At 48.5% G+C, this 19,512-nt stretch overlaps 1 non-coding gene across 1 annotated transcript; it reads left to right on the plus strand.

Annotated features, from left to right (window-relative positions):
- Positions 1-19,178: 19,178 nt before the first annotated feature.
- On the plus strand, positions 19,179-19,344 carry LOC135043411 (U1 spliceosomal RNA). The gene has a single exon (XR_010236284.1). It is a non-coding gene; the product is annotated as a U1 spliceosomal RNA (small nuclear RNA).
- The last annotated feature ends 168 nt before the right edge of the window (positions 19,345-19,512 follow it).

Consider the following 19,512-nt stretch of genomic DNA (forward strand, 5'->3'; position numbering starts at 1 on the left):
AGATGGTATTGAACTTGTTGCACATGGGTAAATCTGTAATAAAATCCATCGACAAATGGGTCCAAGGTCGACGGGGAACAGATAGTGGAACCAGTTGCCCCGCAGGCGACTGGCGGGATACCTTATGTTGAGCACACTTTGGGCAAGATGCAATAAACTCCAAGACGTCCTTTTTCAGAGTTGGCCACCAATAGGACCTAGAGATAAACTCCAGGGTTTTTTGGATACCTGTATGTCCGGCAAAACGGAAAGCATGGGCCCAATGCATGAGCTTCTTCCTTAGCATCGGTTTCACAAAACTTTTCCCTGATGGGGGCGTAGAGTCCATCCCTACCATGGAGAATGCCAACGGATTTATAATAGGATGCTTGTCTGAAGACTCTGACTCATTTTCTTGCTCCCATGAGCGGGAAAGGGCATCGGCCTTGCGATTCTGAGAGCCCGGACAGAACTGGAGTTTAAAGTCGAACCTGGAAAAGAAAAGTGCCCATCTGGCCTGACGAGGGTTGAGACATTGTGCGCCTTTCAGATATAAAAGGTTCTTGTGGTCTGTAAGTATGGTGATTGAATGAGAAGCTCCCTCCAACAGATACCTCCACTCTTCTAGAGCGAGCTTGATGGCTAGCAACTCCTGGTCGCCAATGGCATAGTTGCGCTCAGCTGGGGAGAACTTCCGGGAGAAGAAACTGCAAGGGTGTAAATGGCCATCTTTAGCCCTCTGAGATAACACCGCTCCTACTCCAACGGAGGAGGCATCCACCTCTAAGATGAAAGGAGAGTCGATGTCAGGCTGTTTCAGAACAGGCGCAGAGATGAACCTTTGTTTTAAAAGATGAAATGCTTGCATGGCTTCTTTAGACCACTTGGACGGGTTAGCACCCTTCTTAGTGAAAGCAGTAATAGGCGCCACAATGGTGGAAAAGTCTCGTATAAACTTTCGGTAATAGTTGGCGAACCCCAAGAACCTCTGGACCCCTTTGAGGGTTAAGGGTATCGGCCAATTTTGGATTGCTTGTAGTTTCTCAGGATCCATCTCTAGTCCGGAACCGGACACAATGTACCCTAGAAACGGAATGGACTTGACTTCAAAGACGCATTTCTTTAATTTGCAATAGAGATGATTGACACGGAGACGGGACAGAACCTCTTTAACCCAAAAACGATGTTCCTCTAAATCGTTGGCAAAAATGAGGATATCGTCTAGATAGACCACGACATGACGGTATAGAATGTCTCTGAAGATCTCATTGACAAAATGCTGGAAGACGGCTGGAGCATTGCTCAATCCGAAGGGCATGACGAGGTACTCATAATGTCCGTCACGGGTGTTAAAGGCGGTCTTCCACTCGTCACCCTCACGGATCCGGATGAGATTGTATGCACCTCTCAAGTCCAGCTTTGTAAAGATGGTAGCTCCGCTAACTCTGTCAAAGAGCTCAGTAATCAGGGGTAAAGGATAACGGTTCTTGATGGTAATGTCGTTCAAACCTCTGTAGTCGATGCACGGCCGCAGACCACCATCTTTCTTTTTTACAAAAAAGAAGCCTGCGCCGGCTGGGGAAGAAGAAGGTCGAATGAACCCCTTTGCTAGGTTCTCTTTAATGTATTCCTCCATAGAATGCGTCTCAGGCAGAGACAACGGATAAGTTCGGCCTCGAGGTGGAACCTTCCCTGGAACGAGATCAATCGGGCAGTCCCATTCTCTATGAGGAGGAAGGATATCAGCAGAAGCTTTACTGAACACATCCGTGAAATCTTGATATGGAGGAGGTGGAACATCAGACGACCTGGGGGAGGAAGAACAGACAGGCAATACTTTAAACAAACATGTCTCAGCACAGGAGGAACCCCATGCCAGGATTTGCGTAGTCGTCCAATCAATTGTAGGATTGTGAAGACGGAGCCATGGAAGGCCCAGGACCACAGGATGTGTGGCTCTTGGAATCACTAAAAAAGAAATAAGTTCGGAATGAAGAACTCCCACTCTCAGACGAACTGGTAGAGTCCTTAAAGAAATAACTGCATCAAAAATTTTGCTGCCATCCACGGCAGTTAAAGAAATGGACGAAGGAAGTCTCTCGGTGGGTAGAGACCACCGTTTAACATAGGCTTCAGTAATAAAGTTCCCAGCTGCTCCGGAATCCAGGAGGGCAATGACGTTCCGATAACGTTGAGCAACTTGAAGCGAGACTGGGAGATTACAATCTTGAGGAGATGGAGAGGAGATCATTACTCCTAGCCGGCCCTCTCCTTGGCGAGCTAGGGTTTGGAGTTTTCCCGGACATTCGGGACAGGCATTAATGGTGTGAGACGGAGCTGCACAATAAAGACAGAGAGACTCGGAGAGACGTCTTCGGCGCTCAGCAGGCGTTAAACGGGAACGGCCAATTTGCATGGGCTCATCTTTAGTTGGTGACAGTTGACGAGGAGGAGGAGCAGAAGATTTTAGAGCAGATGATCTTCCACGCTCAGTTGCTCTCTCTTTGAAACGTAAATCAACTTTCGTGCAGAGTGAGATTAGCTTATCTAACTTAGAGGGTAAGTCTCTGGTAGCTAACTCATCTTTAATACGCTCAGATAAGCCATGCCAGAATGCAGCATACAGGGCCTCGTCGTTCCATGCCAGTTCGGATGCCAGGATCTGGAACTGTATCAGATATTGTCCTACAGTACGTGACCCCTGGCGTAAACGGAGAATCTCGGATGAAGCTGAGGTTACCCGGCCTGGCTCGTCGAAGATGCGCCTGAATGTTGACACGAAGGCAGTGTAGGAAGATAGCAGGGTGTCGGACCTCTCCCATAACGGTGATGCCCAATCAAGGGCTGAGCCACTGAGAAGAGAAATAATGTAGGCAATTTTTGTACGGTCACTGGGAAAATTGCCAGGTTGTAGCTCAAACTGAATCTCACACTGGTTGAGAAATCCCCTGCAGAATCTTGGAGATCCGTCAAATTTTGCTGGCGTTGGAAGATGAAGACGTGGAGCAGAAATGGGTAAGGTGGGTGGGGTTATAGCTGGAGTCACTGTGGTTGACGCACCAGACGCGCCTGATCCACGGAGAGTTGTCTGAATCCCATCCAGCCGAGTAGAGAAATCCTGGAGACAGCGGATGATGTGGCCCTGTGCAGCCTCCTGATGTTCTAGTCGGGCTGCCAGTTCTTGCATCGGCCTGGCCGCTTGATCCTGGTCTCCGGCTGGATTCATTAGGTCAGTGCTTACTGTCACAACTGAGGGCCTGAGCTGACGGGAGGCAGCCTCAGTTGTAGGGGCTGAGATGTACCGGAACCTGGGAGGTTGTATCAGACCCCTGGACATGTAAGTAACATGAATAATAACTGCCCGAAGGCGTGACCACGACAACTTGGATAAAAGTCAATGATGTTTATTATGACAACTCCGCAACACAGCAGCAGTAAAAGAAAACATAAAAGTCAGCAAAGAATAAATACAGTTCCTGGGTACTACAGGGTGGCAGGAGCCACAGGGCACTGGTAGTGTGAGATAGTTCTTATAATCTTCTAGATGGAAAGTCCTTACCAGGCCCGACTGTAGCAATGGAGATAACCCAGGATTGTACCAGCTGGTGTTCCAGGAAAAGCTGGGTTGCTGAAGATAAAACGGCTGCTGTGGATACTGGCTGGAACCAGACTGTTGTTAGCACGGAGTGGATACTGGCTGGAACCAGTTAAATAATAAATGAAGCTTGAGAGCGATGCAATATGAATGAAATGTAGAACTTGAGAGCGGAGAAATAATAATACCGGTGGAGAGTGGTAAAGTGTAGAAAAGACACCGGCCCTTTAAGAGAAGCTGTACTCTGCTGGAAGCTGGGCTGGAAGCAGGTAATGTTGTAGCTGGAAACAGATGAATCCACAATGGATCGGAGAGTCAGGCTACACCGCAGGTGGAATGCTGGTGCGGGTCTCTATGGTGGAAGTCTTGAGACAGGAGCTGGAACCTGGAAGACAATCACAGGAGAGAGACAAACAGGAACTAGGTTTGACAACCAAAGTACTGACGCCTTCCTTGCTCAGGCACAGTGTATTTATACCTGCAGCAAGGAAGGGATTGGCTAGGCAATTATGCAGATTAACAATACTGACAACAGATTGGAGTAAATGATCAGCTGACAGAATCCAAGATGGCTGCGCCCATGCAGACACTTGGAGAGAAGTTTGGTTTGTAATCCATGTGGTAATGAAAACAGTAATGGTGGCGCCGGCCACTGGAGACAGGAGGCGCCAGGCTGACAGATGCACATCCAACCACGCGGACACAGCGGAGGCCGCGGCTGACGTAATCGCCACTCAGACACTCTGCATGCAGAAGTTCAGGGATGGCGGCGGAGGCCGCGGGAGACGCCATGCCAGGTGTAATATGGCGTTTACTGTGACAGCGTCCCAGAGTGACAGGAGAGGATACAGGAATGTACACATCAGGATAACAGATGGGATCCGGTCCTGGAGCGCTGAGCCAGCCTTAGGAGGCATCGGATGGGTAAGAAATGGCGTCCAGATACCCGGATCGTGACAAAAGTGATACGCTGTTCAGCAACTGCTCTCTTGATCTCGCTTTTATGAGATCGCCCAAGTACGGGATAATTGTGACACCTTGCTTGCACAGGAGCACCATCATTTCCGCCATTACCTTGGTGAAAATTCTCAGGGCCATGGAGAGACCAAACATCAACGTCTGAAATTGGCAATGACAGTCCTGTACCGCAAATCTGAGGTACGCCTGATGAGGTGGATAAATGGGGACATGAAGGTATGCATCCTGTACACAAATGCGGACAACAGGTGTCAAGCCGTGTGTTGCCTTTGTCAAGCTGTAATAAGTAGGGATAAGGACGTTAACCACCGCGGAACATCCTCCCTTATACGACACCTGCAGCGCATTCATCATAAGTCAGTGACAAGTTCAAAAACTTTGGATGACAGCGGAAGCAGTCCACTGACCACTAAATCCCTTCCTCTTGTAACCAAGCTCCTGCAAACCACACCACCAACTCCCTCAGTGTCAATTTCCTCCTTAGACAGGAGAGCCAATAGTCCTGCAGGCCATGTCACTGGCAAGTCTGACGAGTCCTCTCCTGCCTGGGATTCCTCCGATGCATCCTTGAGTGTAACGCCTACTGCTGCTGGCGCTGCTGTTGTTGCTGCTGGGAGTCGATCGTCATCCCAGAGGGGAAGTCGGAAGACCACTTGTACTACTTCCAGTAAGCAATTGACTGTCCAACAGTCCTTTGCGAGGAAGATGAAATATCACAGCAGTCATCCTGCTGCAAAGCGGATAACTCAGGTCTTGTCAGCCTGGGTGGTGAGAAACGTGGTTCCGGTATCCATCGTTAATTTACAGGCAACTAGAGACTTGATTGAGGTACTGTGTCCCCGGTACCAAATACCCTCTAGGTTCCATTTCTCTAGGCAGGCGATACCGAAAATGTACACAGACCTCAGAAAAAGAGTCACCAGTGTCCTAAAAAATGCAGTTGTACCCAATGTCCACTTGTCTGTGGTTAAGTGGAGCAGGGCAGACTCAGGACTATATGACTGTGACAGCCCACTGGGTAGATGTATTGCCCCCCGCAGCAAGAACAGCAGCGGCGGCACCAGTAGCAGCATCTCGCAATTGCCAACTCGTTCCTAGGCAGGCTACGCTTTGTATCACCGCTTTCCATAAGAGGCACACAGCTGACAACCTCTTACGGAAACTGAGGAACATCATCGCAGAATGGCTTACCCCAATTGGACTCTCCTGGGGATTTGTGACATCGGACAACGCCACCAATATTGTGCGTGCATTACATCTGGGCAAATTCCAGCACGTCCCATGTTTTGCACATACATTTAATTTGGTGGTGCAGAATTATTTAAAAAACAACAGGGGCGTGCAAGAGATGCTGTCGGTGGCCCGAAGAATTGCGGGCCACTTTCTGCCTTCAGCCACCGCATGTCGAAGACTGGAGCACCACCAAACATTCCTGAACCTGTCCTGCCATCATCTGAAGCAAGAGGTGGTAACGAGGTGGAATTCAACCCTCTATATGCTTCAGAGGATGGAGGAGCAGCAAAAGGCCATTCAAGCCTATACATCTGCCCACGAAATAGGCAAAGGAGGGGGAATGCACCTGACTCAAGCGCAGTGGAGAATGATTTCAACGTTGTGCAAGGTTCTGCAACCCTTTGAACTTGCCACACGTGAAGTCAGTTCAGACACTGCCAGCCTGAGTCAGGTCATTCCCCTCATCAGGCTTTTGCAGAAGAAGCTGGAGACATTGAAGGAGGAGCTAAAACAGAGCGATTCCACTAGGCATGTGGGACTTGTGGATGGAGCCCTTAATTCGCTTAACCAGGATTCAATCTGTTGAAATCAGAGCACTACATTTTGGCCACCGTGCTCGATCCTAGATTTAAAACCTACATTGTATCTCTCTTTCCGGCAGACACAAGTCTGCAGAGGTTCAAAGACCTGCTGGTGAGAAAATTGTCAAGTCAAGCGGAACGTGACCCGTCAACAGCTCCTCCTTCACATTCTCCCGCAACTGGGGGTGCGAGGAAAAGGCTAAGAATTCCGAGCCCACCCGCTGGCGGTGATGCAGGGCAGTCTGGAGTGAGTGCTGACATCTGGTCCGGACTGAAGGACCTGGCAACGATTACTGACATGTCGTCTACTGTCACTGCATATGATTCTGTCACCTTTGAAAGAATGGTGGAGAATTTTATGAGTGACCGCATCCAGGTAGGCACGTCAGTATGTATACTGGCAGGAAAAAGAGGCAATTTGGAGGCCCTTGCACAAACTGGCTTTATTCTACCTAAGTTGCCCTCCCTCCAGTGTGTACTCCAAAAGAGTGTTTAGTGCAGCCGCTCACCTTGTCAGCAATCGGCGTACGAGGTTACTTCCAGAAAATGTGGAGAAGATGATGATCATCAAAATGAATTATAATCAATTCCTCCGTGGAGACATTCACCAGCAATTGCCTCCAGAAAGTACACAGGGATCTGAGATGGTGGATTCCAGTGGGGACGAATTAATAATCTGTGAGGAGGGGGATGTACACAGTGAAAGGGGTGAGGAATCGGAGGATGATGAGGTGGACATCTTGCCTCTGTAGAGCCAGTTTGTGCAAGGAGAGATTGATTGATTGATTGATTGATTGATTGATTCTTTTTTGGTGGGGGCACAAACCAACCAGTCATTTCAGTCAGTCGTGTGGCAGACCCTGTCTCTGAAATGATGGGTTCATCAATGTTTTTCTTTTCAATCTAAGCCCCTGCAGTTTTCTGTAAGCATCTGCTTCGCTATGATGATCAACAAGTCACATGGGCAAACACTCAGGGCTGGAGGCGTAGATCTTAGGACCAGCTGCTACAAGCATGGCAGAGGTGTCACTATCACTGGTGACACCCAGAGAGGTGGCGAAGGAGATTGTAATGCAGTGCGCGCAGATAAGCAGCGCAATGGTAAAAAGGAGGCATGGTCTCATAGGTAGGGGCGTGGCCTGAATCACCATTTTGTTGCTCCGGGTATCCCGGGGGTTGGGGGCTGCACCCGGGGACCCTGTGTGTGAGTGGTGCTGGCTCCTGCACAGTGACAGAAACTGGGTGTTGCACGTAATGTCACAGTGAAACACCCATATTCTGTCACTGAAGAAGAGCCGGCACTGTGGTGTCACCCCCCTTGGCGGGTGACACTCGGGTGTGTGCCGCAACCCTGTTGTGATGCCACTGACCCATGGGAAGCTTTACGTGGCTTACCCATGTGTTAGTAGCCCCAAGCATCTTTTGTGTTAGTCCCTGAAGAAAAACTTCAAATATTGTTTACAATTTTGTAATCAATGGGCCTAATTCAGTAAGGATTGCAAATTCTGCTAAGTAACAGAATTTGCAATCCTTTGGTTCGCATGCTGGGGCCACCCATCACAGGGCATGGCCACCCAGCATGCCGCCTCCCTTCTTGACCACGCTGAAATTGCAGTCTCAGTGCAGTTCAGCGTGATCATAAAAAATGGGTTAGCCTCCTGTTGGTGCAGACTGTACGTGTGCGCAGGAAGCCGCCACCATTTTTGTGATCGCAGCGGCTGCATGTGATGTCATGCAGCCGCTCTGACCACGCCTCATGTTTCTCCGTTGCCGACCCCATTTTGTAGCCCTGCCCCTGCACCGCTCCATCTCCGACTTTGAAATGGATTGTTGCTGACCCCCCCCCCCCCCGCACCGATTGACAGTCAGAGGTGATCGCATTATCTGCGGGGTGCCACAGAAAATGCAGGCGCATGCGTATGCTCTTAGCAATTTTTGCAGTTGGATTGCTTATTGCGATTACAATCCAACCTGAATCAGGCTCTATTACCTATCACAATGCACTGCAGGTAGTACAAAATGGGGTTAATATAGGAGAAAAACCCCCAGAGCTGTGCTCCTTAACTGTCCCTGGTGGCTAGTGGAGCGGCTGCCCAGTAATCAGTGTCCACGCCAGTGCGCACACGGCCCGCCCCCTACAGCCACGCTGGATCTCGGTATAGTGTGGGCACAGAAGCCCCTTACCTCCCTTTCATCAGCGGCCTCGTGATCCCGGAGGGTGGTGTGTGTGTGACTGACCTTAGGAAGAAACCGGAGCCTCCGCTGCAGTGACCCAGCAACCAGGGCACGGGAGTATACTGCGCCGCTGGGAGTGATGGAGCTGCAGTAAAGATGTCTATTAGACCTAGCCTGCTGCAGCCCTTGTAGATTCTTATAAAAAAAGTTCTTCTTTTCTTGTCAAAATTAATAGCTAAGAATAGGCTGCCTGAGGCAGCCCCCTGTTAAGTGGCCTGCTACTGAAGGCACCAACTACAAACTGAGCTCCCTGTTCATGGAAGCGAGGTTATAGAGCAGGGGGCGCTGAGCATCTTGGGAACAGTCAAAAGCTTTGAGCCTGTTGGTGCCTCAGATCAAGATCCTACTCTACACCCCAATGTGAATCCTTGTGGAGTCCAGTGTACCCCACAGAAGAAATGAATGTGTCACACCCATTGGCAGCAACATTAGAATAGCTGCTGATGGGCACAATTGAGAAAGGAAGGGGGGAAAACATTTGAATCCAGCACATATATGTAATTTGAATATGTAATTTGTACCTTCCTACTTTAAAATGTAATGGATGAACCTCACCCTGTGAGAACTATCTTTATGATCAAGAGATCTCATATGCAAGATAAGTATGTGTTGGCAGAGGCGCTCACTGGGCAGAGATGCTGATCGCATCTCTGGCATGTGCCGGTGCACTGCGGCACCAGCACACACACACACTTCAGACCTGATCTCCTGTTGTGTGAATATGCACAGCAGAGATCAGGTCTGAATTAGGCCCTATATACAGCTGTCAATAAGGCAGGGATCTGCTGTTGCCAGTGAGGCAGGGACTGCTGCTGCCAGTGAGGCAGGGATCTGCTGCTGCCAGTGAGGCAGGGATGTGCTGCTGTCAGTGAAGCAGTGATCTGCTGCTGTCAGTGAGGCAGTGATCTGCTGCTGTCAGTGAGGCAGTGATCTGCTGCTGTCAGTAAGGCAGGGATGTGCTGCTATAAGTGAGGCAGGTATGTGCTGCTGTCAATGAGGCAGGGATGTGCTGCTGTCAGTGAAGCAGGGATGTGCTGCTGTCAGCAAGGCAGTGATCTGCTGCCCACTATCTCCCTATCACCCCTGCCTGAGTCACACACTTTCCCTGTCACCCCTGCCCCAGTTACCCACTATCTCCCAGTCACCGCTGCCTCAGTTAACCACTATACCTGCGACCCCTGCCTCAGTCACCCACTATACCAGTCACCACTGCTTTAGTCACCCACTATCTCTGTCACCCCTGCCTCAGTCAACCACTATCTCCATATCACCCCTGCCTCAGTCACCCACTATCCCTGTCACCCCTGCCTCAGTCACCCACTGTCACCCTATCACCCCTGCCTCAGTCACCCACTATCCCTGTCACTCCTGCCTCAGTCTCCTACTGTCCCTGTCACCCCTGCCACAGTCATCCACTATATCCCTATCACCCCTGCCTTAGTCACTGACTATCTCCCAGTCACCCCGGCCTCAGTCACCCACTATCTCCCACTCATACATGCTTTAGTCACCCACTATCTCCCAGTCATCCCTGCCTCAGTCACCTACTGACACCAGTGCAGACATTTCTGCTGCGGCCTCTCCACTCTCCAGCGTGAACGTCCTGACGACTGAGGAAATCCGCTTCCCAGTTGAGGACTCCGGGAATGAACACTTGCCGATATTGCTGGCAGATGACGTTCTACCCAATTGAGGATTTTTGATACTTCCAGCTTTGCTATGCAATTTCGAGTGCCGCCTTGATGATTTGTGTACACTACCGTGGTGGCGTTGTCCGATTGTACTTGAACAGGCCTGTTCTGTACTAGAGGCAGGGCCAGTGTCAATGAATTGAACACTGCCTGCAATTCCAGAATGTTTATCGGGAGGAGAGATTCCTCCCTGGTCCACCGATGGTGAAGGGTCGTCATCACGGCCATGACCTTGGTGAATTTCCGAGGTGCCGTGGCCAAACCAGAAGGCAGGACCTGAAATCCAAAAACTAACCAGGCACAACACTGCTTAGCTTCCAACATCAGATGAGATTGGACATATCCAGTGTGATGCGGCTGTAGATGATTTTTGCTGTTTCTAACTTCTACTTCTAACTACTGGTACATCAATGAATACGTTTCAAAATAGAATGCATCAAGAGAACGGTGTTGGTAGTATAAAACTACCTACAGCACCTGGTATTCCCAGGTGGTCTCACATCCAAGAACAAACCAGGCCTAAAATCAGGTGATATTGGGCATATACAGTGTGGTGTGGCTGTAGATGAGCTTAGTGGTTTCTGTTAGAGTTCTTCTACTTCTAACTACTCGTACATAAATGAGTAAGCGGACGATTTATTAAACCTGGTGAAATGATAATTTGCATGGTGATAAAGTACCAGCCAATCAGCTCCTAATTGCCATGTCACAGGCTGGGTTTGAAAAATGACAGTTAGGAGCTGACTGGCTGGTACTTTATCACCTTGCACTTTATCAGTTCACCAGGCTTAATAGATCTGCCCCAATGTTTCAAAATGGAATGCATCAAGAGAACGGTGTCAGTATTGTAAAAATACACACAGCTCCTGGTATTTCCTGGTGGTCTCCCATCCAAGTACTAAAACCAGGACCAACACTGCTCAGCTTCCATGATCAGGAGAGATTGGGCAAATCCAGTGTGCTGTGGCTGTAGATGAGCTGGTGGTTTTTATTACAGCTCTTCTACTTCTAACTTCTGGTACATAAAAGAATACATGTAAAAATTAAATGTACTTAGAAAATGGTGTTGGTAGTTTAAAAACACCTAAAGAATCTGATACTACCAAGCAGTCTCCCATCCATGTATTAACAAAGTCCAATACTGCTTTGCTTCAAAAATCAAATGAGATTGGGCATATCCAGTGTGGTGTGGCTTTAGATAAGCTTTGTGGTTTCTGTTAGAGCTCTTCTACTTCTAACTACTGGTACATTAATGAATATGTATAAGGTTGTAGTTTATCCAATATGCCTTTACTACCTTACCTTTCAACCCTCCCTCCCTCCCCTCTTCTCCTTATAGCTTCCTTAGTTCTCTCCTCCTCATGTGTGCGTTATTTGTTTTCTCATACGTCCTAGATGATGCTGGGGTCACATTAAGAACCATGGGGTATAGACGGGATCCGCAGGAGACATGGGCACTTTAAGACTTTCAAAGGGTGTGAACTGTCTCCTCCCTCTATGCCCCTCCTCCAGACTCCAGTTTTAGTATTGTGCGCAGTGATACTGGATGCACTACAGGGGAGCTCTACTGAGTTTCTCTGAAAAGACTTGTTAGTTTTTTTTATTTTCAGGGAGGCTGCTGGCAACAGTCTCCCTGCTTCGTGGGACTTAGGGGAGAGAAGTATGACCAACTTCTAGTGAGTTCAATGGCTCTGCTTCAGGCTGACAGGATACCATTAGCTCCTGAGGGTGCTGCTCGCTAGGTACGCCTAGATGCACACTCCCGCAGCCTGCCGTCACCCCCTTACAGAGCCAGAAGACAGATGATGCTGGGGTCACATTAAGAACCATGGGGTATAGACGGGATCCGCAGGAGACATGGGCACTTTAAGACTTTCAAAGGGTGTGAACTTCTTCTCCAGTGATGGCATTCTGAGGTACCGAGCAGCGAGCGGAACGCTGCGCGCCATGCTCCCACACAAACACAGGCACTGCAGGGTGCAGGGCACGGGGGGGGGCACCCTGGGCAGCATAAATTCCTCACAAAAGGCTGGAAAAAGTGGACATTAGTGCCTGGGCACTGTCCTTACCCCGCTAGCGTAATTAATTATTTCTGAGCGGGACAGATATGCGCCATTACAGTAGCGGGGCTTCTTCCTCACCTCACCAGAACATCTTTAGAGCATTACAAGTCTATCACTATAGAGTTTATTATTTCCCAGACTGTGTACTTTTGGCGCTGGATTGTGAGCTGAAAAATCCTCTGTGTCCCTCTGACAGATTTACTGACGGTCTGTCCCCCATAAGCCGATGTGTCTGTGGGTACTTGGTACATGTGTGTCAACATGTCGGTGGCTGAATGTTTTTCCCAAGAGGAAACTATATTAGATATGCATACATATGATGGTGGCCCTGTTGGCACCACCAATAACTGACTGGGTAAAAGTTTCAGTAATATCAGAGTAAGGTTGGATAAATCTGTGTCCCAGACACAGACGTAGAGAATAGATGTGATGTTCATGGCTATGTTTCTTTTCCCTCAGGCCCCGCGGGGTCGCAAAAATGTTATTTTGCCCAGTTACTACACACTGATACTGACACGGATACTGATTCCTATGTCGACCATAATGTTTCCTGATTAGATCCAATATTGGCAAGGAGCATTCAGTACATGATTGTGGATATTAAGGACATATTAAAATTACTGAAGACCCTGCTGTTCCTGACAAAGGGGTCTATATGTATGTATATATAGATATATAATGAAAGCTGATGTAACGTTCCTCCATCTCTGTTTGAGAAAGTCTGGGCCAGCTCGACAAGATGGTTTCAAATCCCCAAAAGGATTCTGGTTGTTTATTCATTTCCCGCCGCGGACAGAATAAAGTGGGAGTCACCCCCTGTTCTGCACGGGGCCCTGTCACAAATCCAGCGGATCGTATGCAGGAAGCTACATTATTTCTAGTTATGTAACCAAGGGTACATTACTTAGACCTGCCATTACATGTGCATGGGTGAGTAGTAGTATTCAAGAATTGGTCGAATACCTTGTCATCCGATATAGATACCTTGGAGAGATGGGATACTCCTTACGTTGTATCATATCAAGGACACTGCAGCATACTTACGTGAGACTGCAAGGGATATAGGACTCTTGAGTTCACGGGCCAATTTCATGGCAGTCTCGGATAGGAGGGCATTGTGGATTCACCAAGAGAATGCTGATGCTGACTCCAAGAAGAAAGGGAGTCTCTTCCCTATGAAGGTGAAGCGTTGTTTGGTGACTGCCTAGTTAATTTGATCTCGGCAGCTCCCGCAGGTAAGTCAACCTTCTTGCCCTATGTTCCCTCCCAACGGATGAAGACGCATCATTATCTGATGCAGTCATTTCGGCCCAATAGATATGCAAGAAGTTAAGATTCCCCTTTCTTTGCAGGTAGAGGAAGGAGAAGAGGGAAGAGGTCTGCATCCTCTTCAAGATCGCAGGAGCAGAGATCATCCTCTGCTTCTGCCAAATCCACCGCATGACGCTTGGGCTCTCTTGCAGGAGCCCGCACCAGTGGGGGCACGTCTAAAACTCTTCAGTCAGTTCTGGATTCATTCGGACCTGGACTCGTGTGTTTTACAAATAGTGTCCCAAGGGTACAAACTGGGGTTTCAAGACGTTCCCCCTGACCGATTGTTCAAATCGGCTTTAGTCAGCAGGGAGAAGGTTTTTATTCAAGCCTCTTCGTGGTCCCTAAGCCGGACAGCTCAGTCAGACCAATCTGAAATCCCTCAATTTCTACCTAAGGAAATTAAATTTCAAGATGGAATCTCTCAGTGCAGTGATCTCCAGTCCGGAGGAAGGAGATTTCATGGTTTTGGTAGACATAAAGGATGCCTACTTACATGTTCCCATTTAGCCTCTGCATCAAGCTACCTGAGGTTTGCAATTCAGTATTGTCATTACCAATTTCAGACATTGCCGTTTGGTCTGTCCACGGCTCCGAGGATTTTCACCAGGGTGATCGCAAGCAAGGAGTAACAATTATCCCGTACTTGGATGATCTTTTGATAAAGGCGAAATCCAGGGACCAGTTAGTGCAAAACATTGCACTCTCCCTGACAGTTCTTCAACAACATAGTTGGCTCCTAAACTTGCCAAAATCGCAGTTGGTCCCAATGACGCGGTTGTTGTTTTTGGGAGTGATACTGGACACAGAAGAGGTTTTCTTCCAGTGGAAAGGCTCTGGAGATCCAGAGTCTGGTCAAACAAATTCTGAAACCAGCAAGAGTGTTAATCCATCAATGCATTTGGTTGCTGGGTAAGATGGTTGCGGCCTACGAGCCCATTCAGTTTGGCTGGTTCCATGCCAGAGTGTTCCAGTGGGACCTGTTGGACAAGTGGTCCGGATCCCACCTACACACGCACCGGAGGATAATCCTGTCTTCCAAGACCAGAATCTCACTCCATTGGTGGCTGCACAGTTCTCACCTCCTAGAGGGGCGAAGGTTCGGGATCCAGGACTGGATCCTAGGGACCATGGATGCAACCCTCCGAGGCTGGGGAGCAGTCACACAGGGGGAAAACGTCCAAGGAAGATGGTCAAGTCGGGAAAGTTGTCTCCACATAAATGTTCTGGAGTTAAGGGCCATTTAATAACTGCAGACACAGTACGCACTGGGACGGGTGCCCAGCATCCTCTACGGACTAAGAGAAAAGGATTTACCGGTAGGTATTAAAATCCTATTTTCTCTAACGTCCTAGAGGATGCTGGGGACTCCGTAAGGACCATGGGGATAGACGGCTCCGCAGGAGACATGGGCACTTTAAGAAAGACTTTAGTTCTGGGTGTGCACTGGCTCCTCCCTCTATGCCCCTCCTCCATACCTCAGTTTGATACTGTGCCCAGTGGAGACTGGGTGCTTTTCAGGAGCTCTCCTGAGCTTTCTGACAAAGTATTTTGTTAGGTTTTTAATTTTCAGGGAGCACTGCTGGCAACAGACTCCCTGCATCGAGGGACTGAGGGGAGAGAAGCAGCCCTACTCTCCGAGTTGCAAGGTCCTGCTTCTTAAGCTACTGGACACCATTAGCTCCAAAGGGATTAGCTCCAAAGGGATTGGTACGCAGGATCTCACCCTCGCCGTCCGTCCCAGAGCCGCGCCGCCGTCCCCCTCGCAGAGCCGGAAGATAGAAGCCGGGTGAGTATGAGAAGAAAAGAAGACTTCAGAGGCGGCAGAGGACTTCATGATCTTCATTGAGGTAACGCACAGCACTGCAGCTGTGCGCCATTGCTCCCATACACCTCACATACTCCGGTCACTGTAAGGGTGCAGGGCGCAGGGGGGGCGCCCTGGGCTGCAATATAAACCTCTTTTTGGCAGAAATATAACATATATACAGCTGGGCACTGTATATATGTATGAGCCCCCGCCAATTGTACAGTTTAAGCGGGACAGAAGCCCGCCGCCGAGGGGGCGGGGCTTCTCCCTCAGCACTCACCAGTGCCATTTTTTCTCCACAGCACAGCTGAGAGGAAGCTCCCCGGACTCTCCCCTGCTTATACCACGGTAGACAAGAGGGTTGAAAAGAGAGGGGGGGGCACATAATTTGGCGCAAATTACATACAGCAGCGCTACTGTGCAAACATTAAGTTACTGTGCTATTCCTGGGTTATATAGCGCTGGGGTATGTGCTGGCATACTCTCTCTCTGTCTCTCCAAAGGGCAGAGCCGGCCATAGGCATAGGCAAACTAGGCAATTGCCTAGGGCATCTGATATGCCTAGGGGCATCAGCAACTTCTGCTGATTAAAATGATATGCGGCATGCCTATATTCTGTGTGTAGCATTTCATATGCAGATACAGCCACAGTCTCACACAGTATATAGGCGTGCTGCATATCATTTTAATCAGCAGAAGCTGCGTGTGCATCCTAACAACATAGCAATGCAAATAAGATGCATTTTAATAAAAAAAAGGTGCCCCAACGTTAGCATTGAGGCAAGATTTATGAGGACACATCTGTATCCAAGCAGAGGCAGAGGTCACAGTGTTAGTGGCAGTGTGAGTGCTGTGTGCATGTGAGTGGGTTGATTGTGCAGTAGTGTTCGGAATATGAGTAAGGAGCATTATGTGTGTCATGTAAAAATGCATTAATAATGTGCAACATATGTGTAAGGGGCACTATGTGTGTCATTATGTGTATAAGGGCATTAATAATGTGCGGCATATGTGTAAGGGACATTGGTGGTCATTCCGAGTTGTTCGCTCGGTAATTTTCTTCGCATCGCAGCGATTTTCCGCTAATTGCGCATGCGCAAGGGTGGTCATTCCGAGTTCTTCGCTCTGTAATTTTCTTCGCATCGCAGCGATTTTCCGCTAATTGCGCATGCGCAATGTTCGCTCTGCGACTGCGCAAAGTAAATTTGCTATGCAGTTAGGTATTTTACTCACGGCATTACGAGGTTTTTTCTTTGTTCTGCTGATCGTAGTGTGATTGACAGGAAGTGGGTGTTTCTGGGCGGATACTGGCCGTTTTATGGGTGTGTGTGAAAAAACGCTGCCGTTTCTGGGTAAAACGCGGGAGTGTCTGAAGAAACGGGGGAGTGTCTGGGCGAACGCTGGGTGTGTTTGTGACGTCAAACCAGGAACGAAACTGACTGAACTGATCACAGTTGTCGAGTAAGTCTGGAGCTACTCAGAAACTGCTAAGAAGTGTCTATTCGCAATTCTGCTAATCTTTCGTTCGCAATTTTGATAAGCTAAGATTCACTCCCAGTAGTCGGCGGCTTAGCGTGTGCAATGCTGCTAAAAGCAGCTTGCGAGCTAACAACTCGGAATGAGGGCCATTATGTGTAAAAGGGCATTAATAAAGGTTGTCATAATGTGTAAGACGCATTATGTTTATAAGGACATTAATGATGTGTCTCATATGTGTAAGGGGCATTACTGTGTGGAATTATGTGTATAAATGCATTACTAATGTGTGGCATTATGTGTATAAGGTGCTCTAATATGTAGCGTTGCGTATAGAAAGGGCATTTACTGTGTTGTCTAATGTGAATAAAGAGCAATAGGGTGTGGTGTAATGTAAATAAGGAGCAATTCAGTGTGATGTAATGTGAATAAGGAGCACTACTGTACGAAGTAACGTTTATAAGGTAAAGTGATACTACTGTGGGATGTAATGTGAATTATGGACACTATCACGTGATCAAATGTGAATAAAATTGCAGTACTGTGTGGCGGAATTTTAATTGGGGGTACTATTGTGTGGACATGCCCATTGCCAGCAAAAACACACCCCTTTTTGGACTGTGCGCCAAATGTGCGAACTGTTCCTGTTTAAAATATAGGGGGTACAAACACCAAAATAAGTACTGTTATGGGTGAGGTTTGATGGTGCTGGGAAAGAGGTGCAAGGTCAGAGGCGGAACCAGCGGTGGTGCTAGGGGGCACCAGGCAAAATCTTGCCTAGGGCATCATATTGGTTAGGGCCAGCTCTGCCAAAGGGCCTTGTGGGGGAAATGTCTTCAGTAAAAGCATTCCCTGTGTGTGTGGTGTGTCGGTACGCGTGTGTCGACATGTCTGAGGAAGAAGGCTATATTAGAGAGGAGCGGGAGCAAATGAATGTGGTGTCTCCGCCGACACCTGATTGGATGGATATGTGGAATGTTTTAATTGCTAGTGTAAACTCATTGCACAAAAGATTAGACAAGGCTGAAGATTTGGGACAGTCAGGGTCTCAACCCATGCCTGATCCTATGTCGCAGGGACTGTCAGGGTCTCATAAGTGCCCACTATCCAGATTGTTGACACAGATACCGGCACGGATTCTGACTCCAGTGTCGATTACGATGATGCAAAGTTACAGCCAAAATTGGCAAAATACATTTGATATATGATTATGGCAATAAAAGATGTTTTGCACATCACAGAGGAGCCCCCTATCCCTGACAAGAGGGTACATATGTACAAGGGAAAGAAGCCTGAGGTAACCTTTTCCCCTCACACGAGCTGAACGAGTTATGTGAAAAAGCTTGGGAATCTCCTGCAGATTTCCAAAAGGATTCTTATGGCGTATCCTTTCCCATCAACGGATAGGTTACGATGGGAATCCTCCCCTTGGGTGGACAAAGCATTAACACGCTTATCCAAGAAGTTAGCCCTCCCGTCCCAGGATACGGCTACCCTCAAAGAGTCTGCTGACCGCAAACAGGAGATTACCCTGAAGTCCATTTATACACATTCAGGTACCTTACTCAGACCGGCAATTGCGTCGGCCTGGGTGTGTATGTGTAGTGCTGTAGCGGCATGGACGGATACCCTAGATAAGGATACTATTTTATTGCCCCTGGGGCATATAAGAGATGATGTCCTATATATGTGTGTATGCAAACTACAGGTGGTGCTGCATGGCTCACACCCTTTTGCTTGTCTTGTAGAGCAACTCTGGAGCTGTTACTGGGTCCAGCTGCTGCAAGAAATCAGCTTGAATGCTTCAGGGGCTGGGGCATGGCCAACATGAGCCCCACACTGATGGGGGTGTATAAAGCGATCTAGGGGTCATCCAAGCGCAACCCCACAAAGGCCGCCATGCCCTGCGTGACCATTTTCTCTTTTCATATGCAGACGAGGGTTGCAGCCAACTATACCCATTGCTTGGATGACATCACCATATGCGAATCCATCTGCTGCAGGCCTTCCCCCAGGAATGCTTGCACTAGTTGTTGCATTTGGTTTGTTGTTTGGGGGGTGCTTCAGTATTAGGCAGCCTTCTGCCCTCACACATTCGTCTGAAAATGTGTTCTCCCTGCAGTTGTTGTCCCCAGATGAGAGTTCCCTTGTGCTGCCTCAGTTGAATCTCCTTTACTTGACGGAGGTGTGCCTGAGCAGCGGCCCTCCCCAGCCCTATCTCAAATCATACTTATTTTGCTTAGGTGATACCATGGTCATGAAGATTGTTTTCCCAGGGTGAGGTTCATTCATTGCATTCTGGGTATGCTGACCTCTGTGATTTCCCCAAATGTGGGAATCTCGACTGCATAATTTGTGGTAGGGGGGGGGACTGCATTTGTGCTTTCCCCTGGTTGGCTCTGGTATAATTTAGATCTCATTGTCTCAGGTCTCTCTCCAGCCTAGTTTGCTGTCTGTTTCCACTTCTCTTTTCTTGAGCCCCTCCCTTCTATGCCCTTGCGCACTATCCTGACTTCTCCCGTCTGCTTACTTTGTGCCTTCCAACGCACAATGCGAACTA

Source organism: Pseudophryne corroboree, unplaced genomic scaffold (genome assembly GCF_028390025.1).
Source record: "Pseudophryne corroboree isolate aPseCor3 unplaced genomic scaffold, aPseCor3.hap2 scaffold_860, whole genome shotgun sequence".
NCBI lineage: Eukaryota > Metazoa > Chordata > Amphibia > Anura > Myobatrachidae > Pseudophryne > Pseudophryne corroboree.